The sequence below is a fragment of the Lutjanus erythropterus genome, chromosome 11, assembly GCF_056507025.1.
Source record: "Lutjanus erythropterus isolate fLutEry1 chromosome 11, fLutEry1.hap2, whole genome shotgun sequence".
Taxonomy (NCBI): domain Eukaryota; kingdom Metazoa; phylum Chordata; class Actinopteri; order Lutjaniformes; family Lutjanidae; genus Lutjanus; species Lutjanus erythropterus.
This window is the reverse complement of record NC_139327.1, coordinates 19605940-19619494: the sequence shown is the minus strand read 5'-3', so window position 1 is coordinate 19619494 and position 13555 is coordinate 19605940. Positions and strand designations below refer to the sequence as shown.

General features: G+C 38.5%; 1 protein-coding gene across 4 annotated transcripts in view; it reads right to left on the bottom strand.

Annotated features, from left to right (window-relative positions):
* The window catches only part of LOC146318950 (neurexin-2-like), a 206038-nt gene extending 192955 nt beyond the window's left edge, over positions 1 to 13083 (bottom strand). For all 4 annotated transcript variants that reach the window (XM_084731185.1, XM_084731182.1, XM_084731184.1 and 1 more), the window contains exon 1: positions 12380 to 13083. The gene's annotated coding sequence lies outside the window, so the exon portion shown is untranslated. The remainder of the gene's footprint in view (positions 1 to 12379) is intronic.
* Between the last annotated feature and the right edge of the window lie 472 nt (positions 13084 to 13555).

Here is a 13555-nt window from a genome sequence, read left to right as displayed (position 1 = left end):
GCCTTGATGTAAATTACTGGCAAATATACTTACAGCACATCCTCATACCTAAAGAGGAAGAGGTTGATTGCCAATTACTCCCAAAATTGCCCACTACAGGGCTCCGTTCAGAGGAGAGACTCATCCGTTGGATTTCAGCTCTTTACTGCATATCTGTGACTTGTTAGTGATAACCAGCATTAGCTTAAAGAATTTAAGGACTGTAAAATGAGATCAGCACACACGCTGTGTGACTGTATGAATACTAAACAACCTTTGCTGTAACCTCGTTTAAATGTGTTCTCAGTAATACTGAGAGAGCTAGCTGGACTAGCCAGTTAGCTTCACACTTGGCGAGACTAATTTCTAAACAGGCTAATGAAAAGTGCTATACAAATAACGTCTGACTGATTGATTGATTGAGTGATTGATAATAACTCTAATGAAACATTGCAGTCGTACAATAAACACGCTCAACATCGACAAGACAGTGCAACATGATGAACAACTGAGAGAGAGTCCAGTTATTGTGCTTCATGAACCTGACAGCACATCGTCAGTGACAGCAGATAACATACCAACAGGAAGCGGTAACACATACTTTCAAAGTAAAATTTCAAAATTCAAGTCTCAGAACTAAAATGTCTGTGAAAAATTTGTCAAATTAGATGTCAAATAAAATATTTTGTTACTTTCAAGTGGGGCACTGTTTAGAAGAAAGAGTCTGAATTTCCTTTACACAGAACTTCAAACTTGAAAGAAGTCAACGCTGACTTTTGTTTTCACACGGGACATGAACCCTGGTCTCCCGGTCAAAGTCCTGTGTTTGACTCATCACTCTCTAAGTGGACATTCTCACTCTTTATACTCCTCCTGTCATGACTGCAACCACTAAAGGTTGGCACCTAACAATAAATGTAAATAAGCTGCTTGCACAGACGACCTATGCAGATATTTTTCTGGTGAGGACGGTCTGATGTTACCCAGCATGCACGCCTGAATTCACAGCCTGCACATATCCTGATGATGTGGGAAACTGGCAGAGCTCATCTTTTCAGTGTAGAGGAGTTAAGGTCAGACCTATATTGAAGCTACCTAAAATTTGATATTATCCGTTTGTATACATTGTATTTTTGTATTTTCATTTAATACATTTACCATACAGGCATTTTGTATTTTATTTTAAATGCATCTGATGAGAAACTATTTGTAATTTGCAAATTTTTTTTTTTTTTTATCTATTTGTTGTCATCTCTGGCTAGACCTTATTATTGCTGTACAGTATATCAATTTACAGTAATGTGATGTTATTTTAGGAGAAAACGGTTCGTTCACAGTCAATTAAACTCCTTAATTTGGGCCACTTAAGTGTAATTTAGCCTTTGGGATGAAGAAATCACACACAGAGTATATCCTGATGTCGAAATCCCAGACAGTATCTAGTCCTTTATTGAAGTTAAAATGAAGATTCAAAATGACACAGTAACTAGAGCACACAGAGTCGTTGTTATTCTTTACCACCTCTAGATTTTCCCTATCAGTGCTGTGTAGTAGATTTGGGCCTGGTTGCGTTGCCATCTTCTGAGCACTGAAGCTGCATAATGTATATCCTGACAGGGTGATATTGTGTTTTATATCTCTAAGGGCACTGATTATGCTGCCTGGGCACATTTTGGTTAACAGTGCAGTTTCAGCTTCCCTTTCTCATGCTGTCACACAGTAACAACAATGGATGAGCTGAAATACTTACACTTGCAATGTAATGCAACACTTCTGAATGTGCAAAAGACACCTGAATGGAACAGAAAGACAAACCTACTTTTTTTTTTAACCGCTGGGTCACGTATCTGCCGTTTAATAGTGAATGCTTATTATAAATATCACCTTCAGGGGCTTTTATCTGCACTCTAAGAACTCATTATTCTGTATCCTATTTTGGTCGAATTACAGATTCGGAACAGTGCAATGTTAAACTGTGTGATTATGAACACTAACATTACTCCATTTTTCTTTCTGAATACTGGTCTGCGACTGCCTCCTAATCAAGACCAGAGGCTAATTGGGCACCAAAGGAGGCCATCAGCTATAAAAGCTCTGTCTGCACTACATGGTGGGACAAAATACTTGTTGTGTGCTGTACCTAAATGATGGTTCAACTAGTTCAACGCTTCAAATATTAATTCATAATGTTGATAATCAATTAAATAAAAATGTACTCGTTTTCACACCTGTAATTTTTTGACAAAACTTATGGGTAATGTTCATTAAAGTCAATGATTTAATAAATAAAAAAGACTGACTCATTTATATGAATTAATGAATAGGGATGGGTCACAAGCTGGTACTAAATTGATGCTGGTTCCTGATTGGTCAGTACCAAAATACTGATAAGCTCCTAGGCTGTGATGATATCGGTATTTATGTATGTTAATCAGGCTTGGGGAGTAACAGATTACTTGTAACAGGACTAGGTAATTAGGGTATAAAAAAAGGTAACTGTAGTCCATTATAGTTACGTAAAAAAAAAACATAATCAGACAACAGTTACATTTCGTAAAAATGGGGATGATTGGCAGAATTAAAATCATAAAATACATTTTAAAAAGAACAATATACAACCATGTGCAGTGTTCTCACACACACACACACACACGCACACACACACACACACACACACACACACACACACACACACACACACACACACACACACACACACACGCTTCAGGAGTCTCACATCACTCTGGTCACAGTGAAAGCAGCTGACGTTACAGTCAATTAATCATCATGGCCTCCAGTGAAAAAATGCTTCACTGGGTGGAAATTTTCAACATTATTTTGTCTTTAAATCAGAACAGAGGAGCAACATCACAGTAAAGTGCAAATCCTTCAGCTGTGAAAATACTGTCATCATCCAAGAACTCAACATCTAATTTTATGAAGCAAAACCAAGACAACGTTAGCTACACCAACTGCTACCATTAGCTATACAGACCAACTACTAATGTTAGCTACACTGTCCAACCACTAACGTTAGCTTCACAGACCAACGGCTAATGTCAACTGCACAGACCAACCACTAACGTTAGCTACACAGAAAAACTGCTAACGCTAGCTACATAGAAATTAATGAAGTTACATGACTTTAATATTGTGATACTGAGCAAAACAACACTGTCAAAGGTAACTCCAAACACATAGCAGCATATCACAATACTTACCGATAACTGCTGCTCACTATACTTTCTGTTGTAACTATCTTTGGTTGTAGCTACCTACTAGCCTACTAGAGGTTTATAGTGATTTTTAATTTATTTCTGTCAATTCAAAGACTGTTTACTGTTTTCTTCTTTCCAATTCATGTTATTATTTTTTCAACAAATTATGGAAAATAGAATAAAAAAAACTATTGCTAAAGATTGGCATCAATACGCAGAATTGCTATTGATAAAATCCTAACGATTCCCACCCCGAATTTATTCAAATTAAGGATTTTGATTGGGTTTTGTTGTTGTTATTTTGTTTTTTCAGGGTGTTTTCTGACACACAATAAAAGCTTTTATTCCAAACCTTCAATAGAAGCTTTAAATGAAAAAAAACCCCAAAACATTCACTATAGCCCTAATCTGTAATAACACTCTCAGTAAAACAGCAGAAAATGCAACAATATTCCTGCAAGAAAGAGCTAGAGCTGTAATGGTTAATCGTTTAGTTGTCAAAATTATCCAAATCTATTTTGCTAATCAATTAATTAATTAATTGGTTAGTCTTTTTTTTTTTTTTTTTTTTTAAGAAAAAGAAATCAAAATTCTTGGATTCCTGCTTCTTAAATGTGAATATTTTCTGGCTTCTTTTGTCCTCTATGACAGAAAACGGAACATCTTTGGGTTTTGGACAAAACAAGACATTTGAGGACATCACCTTGGGTTCTGCTAAACAGTGATGGACATTTGTCATCATTTTCTGGCAACTTATGGATCAAGCAACTAACTGACTATTGACAATAAAAGTAATCATCAGTTGCAGCCATAGAGAGAGGCTTATCATATGTGAACCAGATGATGATCATGAATAATATCTAATACTAATATCACACATTTGAGCTTTTCTACTGACCAGTTCTTTCCCACTGAAATAACATAAAGAATTGAAAGAAAGTTGAGCACCACTGTGTCCATGAAAGAAATAAACACAATAAACTTAATAACTTCATTCGTTCTTCATAATTGCTGCATTGTCTCAGGCTAAGATTTGATCTGGTACATTTTTGTCATGCACATATTTAATGAATCACAGCTGAAGCTTTTCAAAAAAAAAAAAACATTTTTGTCAGGCTTTGTGACAGGCTCCAATGTACCTCGGCATGAATCCTGAGAGGCATTCTGCTTACGGAAAATTATACACCACCTTGCCTTCCATTCCACCTACTGTACCACCTGTGGTGAAAATAACTGGCAATTTCACTGCCTATTATTTCACAGATATATAACAACATCAATCAAGCCTGACAAATCAGTTGCCACTGTACATGCAGATTTCTTTTTGTTTTTTTATAAAAGCCCATACTTGAACATTAAAGGAGAAATCTGAAATATTTTACTGTAATAAATCATAAAATGACCATGATACATCATCAAAGATGAAGGAATTTGAAATTTCTATTCCCATAACTTGTGTTAGTGTTCGTCCTTTTTCATATATGTTATGATTAAAGAAGCAATATGTAGTATTTGCATAAATAAGTACAGCCACCCATATAGCAAGTTGGAGCCATAGACGATATATTAAATAGATGTTAATCCTATTTAATATACAATCTATGGTTGAAGCGAGGTGTTTCCCTCTGCTCCCTCCTCCCCAGACTCAGGAAAGCTCTGCAGGCTGCAGGATCTACGCCAGAACACAGAACATGGGTAACATCATAGACTGACAATACCAAGTGACAAGCCCTACACTGTAAGTTGGTTAACTGTAATTATTAACTGTTTGTGAATGTAAAGCTAAGCCTGTTAACATGAAAGTCCACCACTCTGGAGTTGGGCTGTCTGTCTCACTACTTTGCCAGTACCCAATAACATATTACTCAATTAAACCACAGTAAATATCTACACCTTCTACAAGATTATTAATGATTTCATGTGACTCATAAAGACACTATCTCGCTCAGCGAACATATGGCATTAATTTGAACTCTAATTAACCAGAAATGGGTGAACAAAAACAGTTTTCTGACCAGGAATAGAAATTTTAAGGAACAACACCGCAGCTGCAGCCTTGATCTCAGAGAACCGGCATTTCAACTTAACATGTTTCTTTGGTCTCTGATGGCATATAATTTTCTGATTTATTACATTAAATATATGACAGATTTCTCATTTAAAATGTTTGTCTTTTAGAAGGAGTAGATGTTTATAACATAACATAAAATGTATAGATGTTAAATTGAGCAAAATGTTAATGGACCTGGCAGGCAGTTGCTGAACTCCAACTCCAGACTGTGTATTTTCAGAGCAGTGGGCTTTTGCTTTCAGTATAACAGGCTCAACTTTACATTGACAAGACAACTGACAGCTAGAAACAGCTGATCAACTTATAGTGTGGGACTTTTGGATGCACAGTTGTTACATATTGCTCCTTTAACGCTGCTTTAAAACTGTCTAGCTGCTCTTAAAAACAAGTGGCACAATGACCCAGATTGTAACTTAACCAACAGTCCTCTGCTGGTGTCACGACTCTGACTAGAAGGCTCCCAGCTACATCCCTTGTATGTATCCAAGTATTTCATTACAAAAAAACCCCAACACAAATAATTAAATAACCCAAACTTGCCAAAGGTGTAGAGAGACAAAGATCTCAACAATGACCTTTTTTTTGTCTTCACCATCCAGGGACATAATCCCTGTTTGGCTGTGCAGCTGGCATGCAACTGAGTCACGCGTCAGCCCTGATTAGAAGCAGCAGTGGTCCGCGGGCCCCATTCCTCTGCCAGAGCCAGGAGTGGAAAAGGCCAGGGCCACCACTTTCAGTCTGTGGATATGACCTTGATGGGGTATGATAGAGAGGAAGCGACACGATTCGCAATGCCACACAATATCTGTAACCTTCCACTTCCCCAGTACGCATGCTGAAGCTATTGAGCTATGACACACACACAGACAGACGCAGACGCACACACACCATGTCAACTCTGCCCTGACGTTATTTCAAGCAGTCTCCTCCTTCATGTCATCCAATCATCCATCTCCCTTTGCATATCGGCTGGTGCTTTGTGCGAGATGTCTTAATTCAGGTTTCATTTTCATGCTCAGCAGCTACCGTGCTAATGTAAAAATCACATAAGAGCAGCTTTAAGAGATAATGGCTTAAAGAATCTCTATTATTAAGATGAATGTAAAGCAACATGCAGCTTAATTCAATTAAGAGCTAGAAGATTATTTGTGATATTATTTTCTGTATTATTACTAGGAGCATCAGGCCTGTAGGTGTGAGGACAGTAAGGTCATGTCCTCAGCATTTTTTCTGTTTCTTTTTTTAATTTTTAATATATACATATATACAGCACTGGAAAGAATTAAGAGACCACTCTCACAAATGTTTCTTAAATCAGCATCTCTACATGTATGGCAGCCGATCCATTCCAGTGTTCGTCCAACACAAGCCTCCTCATTCTACTTAAAGAGACACTGATTAGGTGATCACCTGAACCAAATCTTATTTTATGAGGAAGATTATAAAAACCACTGCTGTGATTAACCAATATTGATTTCTAAACTCTTCCTAAGTTAAAATATTAGTGTTGTGTTGTTTAAAAATTAATATGAACGTGTTTCCTTTGCATTATTCGAGGTCTGAAAACACTGCATCTTTTTTGTTATTTTGACCAGTTGTCATTTTCTGCCAATAAATGCACTAAACTGCAATATTTTAATTTGAAATTTGAGATAAATTTTGTCAGCAGTTTAAAACAAAATAAAACAAAAATGTTCATTTTACACACATATACACACACCTATAAATAGTAAAACCAGAGGAACTGATCATTTTGCAGTGGTCTCTTAATTTTTTCCAGAGCTGTGTATTTTTTTTTTTTTTTTTCAAAAATGTTAACTTATAGTAAAAAAGTAAAGGTTTCCATTGGCAATGTCTAAAATACATATATTCACATGTATGAGGAGTCAGTTTCTTCTGGCTCTTTGTGCTTATAAAGAATTTGGAATAAAAGGAATGAAAATAAATAAATTTCCAATATTTTGTGTCTTATTTTAAATAGCATAATATATATTATTTAATATAAAGACAGGCCTGTGTATATTTTCAACAGTTTTATGCGACTTGGCACATGGAACATCTTGTTTGCAAAGAAATAAGGCCAAATCAAATTGTCAAAATTTTGCTAGCTGTAGAAGCCACCAAACTGTCTGGTGAAGTCTGGCTACCCTGCACCCACGGGTTAAAAAAACAATTGTAAACTAGGAAGTATAGTACAGTTTTCATCTATTTTTGATAATGCCATTATTTCCTAAATTATTATTTTATTTAAATTCTTAAAATGCATTAAAATATCCAAATTTATACAATAGTCTTCAAAATTTTTGCAGGGTGGGCCCCCCCCCAAGCAGGGACTCATGACCTCAGTATTTATAAAATCCTGGCTACAGCCCTGAGTAGTATTATGTTAGTAGCTGAAGCAGCAGTGACACCATTTTCTTTTATTAAACTCAACCCTTAAATCTCATTGGAGGCAGTGATGGAGACAGATGTCTTGTGAGTCAGACCATAGCAACACGAGTGTGGTAAAGATGGTACTGAAAGCACCAAAAATACTGAGTGGTGAGTAAAATCTTGGCAATGGCGTATCCGGTGTCAAAATAGAGCTGATGAAAAACAAAAATAAACATGTGAATCGTACCAAGCTGCGAATGTAAATGAAGCATGACCGGGGGAAAATAAAATGCGGTGTAACAACAAAAAGCAAACAAAAAGGCAACACTGTGACACACCCTGGCTAAAAATATCACCATAACGACACTATGTGCACAAAAAGTCATCCTCATTGCATTGCATAAGTTCACTGTTCGTGTGTGGAGCAGTGCGAGCCATGACTTCCTCGTTGTCAACGTGGCTCTCATTTAGAAGTGGCCTACTAAAGAATGCAACAGCATTTAAATGAGTCTGTCAGCTCAGCCAGCAGGGATTTAAGAGTACAGCCAAACAGCGTGCAGTAATGAGAGAACGTGCAACGGATCTCAGATGCAACACTTGTGCTGCTGTCCACAAGTGAGGTGCTGAAAGATGGCGTGCAACAGTAGCCAAAGCAGAGGTGGTCACCTAATTCAGGTGAGCAGGAAATCTGAGCTCGCAGCTGCCTGCTCTGTGAACATACAGACTCCAGTTCCCCCACTCGCAGAACTCACTGACAAAATGTGTCTTGTTACCGTTGGAGGAGAATTTGCAAAGCAAATAGGTTTACAGGAGGTGCAGGAAGGGCAGCAGTGTATGTAGGAGAGTCATGCAGAGGTGTAGCTCAGAATCTTGGACACCTCCCCTCTTTTCTTTTTTTTTGATTTAACAATCTGATGATTGTGGGGAACATCAGATTGAACCCTTAGAATTAATGCAATTTCAAGAGACAGCGCTGAATATATTTAAAAGCAATAAAACCAACACATCCATCATATCAGTCTGGCTCTAATTCCAACTATCCAACAGCAGCAGACAGTGAATAAGTAAACTCCCTCTCTGTTCATTCACATTCATCCATTAACAATTAGGGCTGAGCAATATATCAATACTATATTGATACTGTGATATGAGACTAGACGGCGGCTTAGATTTTGAATATTATTATATCATGATGTGATGTATTGTCTTTTCCTGGTTTTAAAGGTGGCATTAAAGTAAAGCCGTTTTCTGAACTTACCAGACTGCTATATCCACATTACTGATGATTATTTAGCAAAAATCTCATTGTGTTGATATTTCGTGAAAGAACAGTAACAATTCTTGCGATATTGTCGCAATATCAATATTAAGGTATTTGTTCAAAAATACTGTGAGATTTGATTTTGTCTGTATCACCAAGCTTTGGGCTCAGCAACCTGTGTCTTTTCTGCCCCTCTCCCATGACTTATTGTGGCTTTGACAAACAAAATTGTATGGAAATGGTTACCCTTTTTTTAGTGTTTTCCACTTGTCAAATCTATACAACAAAATAAGAAAAAAAAAGTTTAATATTTCACCAATTACACTTTGCATCATAGCCTACATCTATGGCTCAGTGGCTTTTCCTCTAAATTTTTCTGGCTAGTCTTGAGTCTCCAAAGGTTAGCTATGTATGTCAAATCCAAAAGAAAAGTCTCTGGGGAAAATGCAGAATGTAATAGTGGCAGCTCCAAACTGATTTCTGTGTGTGTTGTTGAGGGAGGGGGGAGTTTTTCCTCACCACACTTGCCTCAGTGCTTGCTCACGGTATAAATATCCCAGAATCTCCGGCACCCTTATAGCTCAGCGGCTGATGGTTCAAATCCCACCTGCAGCCCATTTGCTGCGTGTCCTCCCCTCTCTTACCCCCTTTCCTGTTATATCTTCACCTGTCCTATCACAATAAAGGCAAACACCCCCCCCAAAAAAAAAAAATCCAGGAATATCTTAAAAATATCAAAGTATTATTTTGAATATGTGGTGCTGGAAATTAACTGGCACTTGTGTCTTTTCTGAAAAACCTTTTGTTTTTTGTAAGCTTTCATGTGAACCAGCACCACCACCTCCTCACTGGTCAACCCTGCTGAACTGGTGCCAGTATAACCTGCTGTATGGAGGCAGCAGTAGCTTCCTCTGGGGGCGTGGAGAGGATACCGGTGCAGGTTTTAATAAGATACACAATCTTACCACACACACACAGGTAAGAAACCATTTCTTTCCACCTCACAACCCCCCCCCCCCCCCCTGATTTTAGAGGATAATATTTGGAGCTGATGCTGCTGAAGCTTCCTTTGTTGCAGATGATGTGGCAGCAGCTGCTTGACTCAACTACTGTTTCCCCCTCTGTCTCTCTGTCTCTCTCTCCTTCCTTCCTATCTTTAAACTGGCCACAGAACATGAAATCCCTCTCAATAATAAATAGGCTACCTCAAGCATTTCAGAGACAAGGACCCATGCATGCTGCATGACTCAAAGACCACCTTAAAGGCATAATCTGAAACATTTTCCTACAAAAAAAAAGAAAAAAAAAGTGTAGATTCATAAACATCTCTTTTTAATCATCACTTATGAGCCACTAGAAGAGCATGGTGGTGGCTGTATCTGCAGACCCAGCCTCTGCCATTATTTTCTTATTATTCTCCTGTGCTCAGGACGCTTCATCAACTCAAAACATCTGTATGTAAAACTCAGTGATCAACCATCTTTTTGGTGCATCTACAAAAAGCCCGGACAAACCCTGGTGATCCTACCTTTAATTTAGGCCTGGGTGAAGTTTCACATTGGTAGATATATATAATTATTGATCATGCAGGTTGTGACTGACGACAAGTTGTGTACTCCAAATGGTTGAAGCAGTTAAGGTGATAAAATAAGTTTGTTGTATTAGCGCTGGGCAACAGACAAAATCAAATCTCGATATTTTGGACCAAGTACCTCAATAGTGATATTTATCCATATGGTGACATTTCATTTGTGAGGTAAGTATCAATTAGTTATATTGCTGCGAACTGTTGGTATTTCTGCAACGTCTGCTCAAAAAGTGACAGTTTACTATACCATGTATGTTGCAGCAATGTTGTGATTGCGATGTTCATTCGTTTGTGGTGTAGTGTTGTTTCTGCAATATTAGACTGAAAACATTATGTTGCAATGACATTCCTGCAACATTACACATAAAACTCTACATTACTTGACATTACTGTGACAAAGCATTATGTTGCAGCGACGACACTTAAAATGTTACATCGCAGTGACGTTACTGCAACATTACACTAAAAACGTTCCACTGTAGAGACGTTACGCAAGATTATACATTAACCATTGCGTTGCAGCAACATTCTGGCAACGACCCTGTCTTAGTCGGGACATTACATCCTAGCGATATATAGTGACATTGTCAGTGTGGTGGAAACATTGCGAAAACATACCAGCGACATATAAAATAACGTGCTGACACACTCACGATTTCAACTGGTAGTGAGGCCGTAAACTGCAACTATTTTCATTGACAATAAATCTGTCGACTGATTTCTTGATTAATTGATTAGTTGTTTGGTCTATAAGATGACAGAGAAAAATGTCGATCAGTGTTTCCCAAAGCCCAAGGTGATGTCCTCAAATGTCTTGTTTTGTCCACAACCCATAGATAATGAGTTTACTGTCACAGAAGACTAAAGAAACCAGAAAATATTCACATTTAAGAAGCTGGAATCAGAGAATGTTGACTCTTTTTTTTCTTAAAACACAAACCAGTTCATTGATTATCAAATACTTGATGATTAATTTAATAATTGAATAATAATTTATTTTTGGATTTATTGATGCAGCTGCACTTGGTAGGTTCACACAACGTAACATGTCACAAAAATTTACATTCCAACTGTGTTCCTAACATGACTTTGTGTCAGTAAAGAATGAGATTCCTGCTAAAGAATTATCGATAGTGTGAATACAATGACTAAGTGGGCTGTCTGGTAAGTTCATAAAATGAAATCATTTTACTGTAATACAGCCTTTAAAACTAGGAAGAGACAACACTTATGCAAACTCACAAAATCAAAGATGGTATCTAATCTCTCATGTCACGATACGATATTATATCGATATATTGCCCAGCCCTCCCTTAACTTCACTTTTATATATATTTATATAAACATATACCAAACCAAGCATGTGGTATCTGATCAGGCGACACCTAACAATAGGTTATGTATCTGGTTTCCATATTTGTGCCGGGGCTGCAGCCTTTTATTCAAAGTGGGGGGGAGAGAGAGAGGCCACCACTGCATGTGCTGCTGGAGCCCAACCACAGGACATGTCTTCCGGCACGCAATTAAGCGACCTCATCCGCAACCGTGTTGAATTAGGAAACCATAGGGCTACCTCTCCTCCTCCTCCACCCACCTCAACAACTGACTGTAAACACTGGGAACAAAGGTGCTCGGCTCGAAATCTCATCTCCATTGAGTGAAAAATCTCCAAAAAGGCACCTCTTGAGAAGTGTCAATAATTGGCGAGCGGCAGCCCAACATCCCCCCCGAATCGGAATACAAACAATTCCGTGAGCTCTGACATTGAAAAACACACAGACGCGGGCTTATCTTGTCGCTTTTGTACCGCTGCAGCGCGCTTTTATAAAGCTCATTACCGCCGTGCATATGAGGTCGTTTGTGTGTAGGAGGTGTGCGGTGTCATTTACCTGTGCATCATCCAGCGGCGATCCGACACATGGACACGGCGAGAGGGGGGTTTGATTATTCCAGCCAGGCAGGCAAGGCAGGCAGGCAGGCAGGCACAAAAGAGGAAGAGGAGGTGAAGAAGGAGGAAAAAAAAAATCCTAAATTGAGCAGAGATGAATGCGGCAGATGAATATGCGACCTCTGTCTTCAGGAAGGATGGTCTCTCTCCTTATCTTTAGATGTAGCAGCTGTGTCGATGGAGGAAGGGAAGCCCGGAGCTCGTCCGTACAGACAAAGATGCTTTCTCTCCTCCTCTCCGCAGCAGCAGCAGCAGCAGCAGAGCCGTCATTCCCCCGACACTTGATGGTAATAGTTTGGTAGGTAGGCTTATACGGGTTGAGGGCGCGGTCAGCCGCTGTTGACCAATCCTGCTCCTCATCAAACTAACAGCAGCGTTGCCATGGAGGATTAAACGGCGTTTAACCACGGAATCATAACCTGTGCGTGTCAGGCAGGTACTATATTTTTTTTTTCATCGTGTTTTTTTTTGTTTTTTTTTTTAGAAAGAGCATCTCAACATGAGGAGTGGCGTCTTATTTATTAAAGGCAGCAGGCTGGGGGGGAGAGGAGACACAGGTTACAGCCCCACCCTGTCCTTTTTTCTACATGTTGCCCAAGTGTCCTTGTGCCAGGCACAGCAGCTGGGGTGTTGTTAAAAAAGAAAAAAAAAAGAAGATTCCCCAAGCTCATACACAGTAATTTGAAATTTCAGTGTTTCACAAGTTTTTAAATTATTTTAGTTACTCATCAGGTTGCCATCATTGTTAAGACAACAAACCCTCAGTTTGTCCAATTGATAGGTTTGGGGAGGTTTTTTATCTGGGAAAACTTTTATGGCCCTATTTATCTTTTGTTTAAAGTTTAACAAAATCACATAACTTTTACAGAGTGTTTATTTGCACTCGGTTGGGAAAAGGCACACAGCAGCTGTTCAGCTATTCACACCCGACCTCCCTAGTTATAATGAGCAAAAGGTGGTCAGTGGTTAAGAGGTTGTTGTGGGTGAATGTGTGAAGCACAGGGCTTTCCCCAGGAGGCTGGTGGTTGAGTCCTGTCTTGGTAGACTAGGATTTAAGTCTAGTAAAACATTTAAAGTTGATGTTCACTTTAAATTTTTTAGACTAAGTTGACTTATT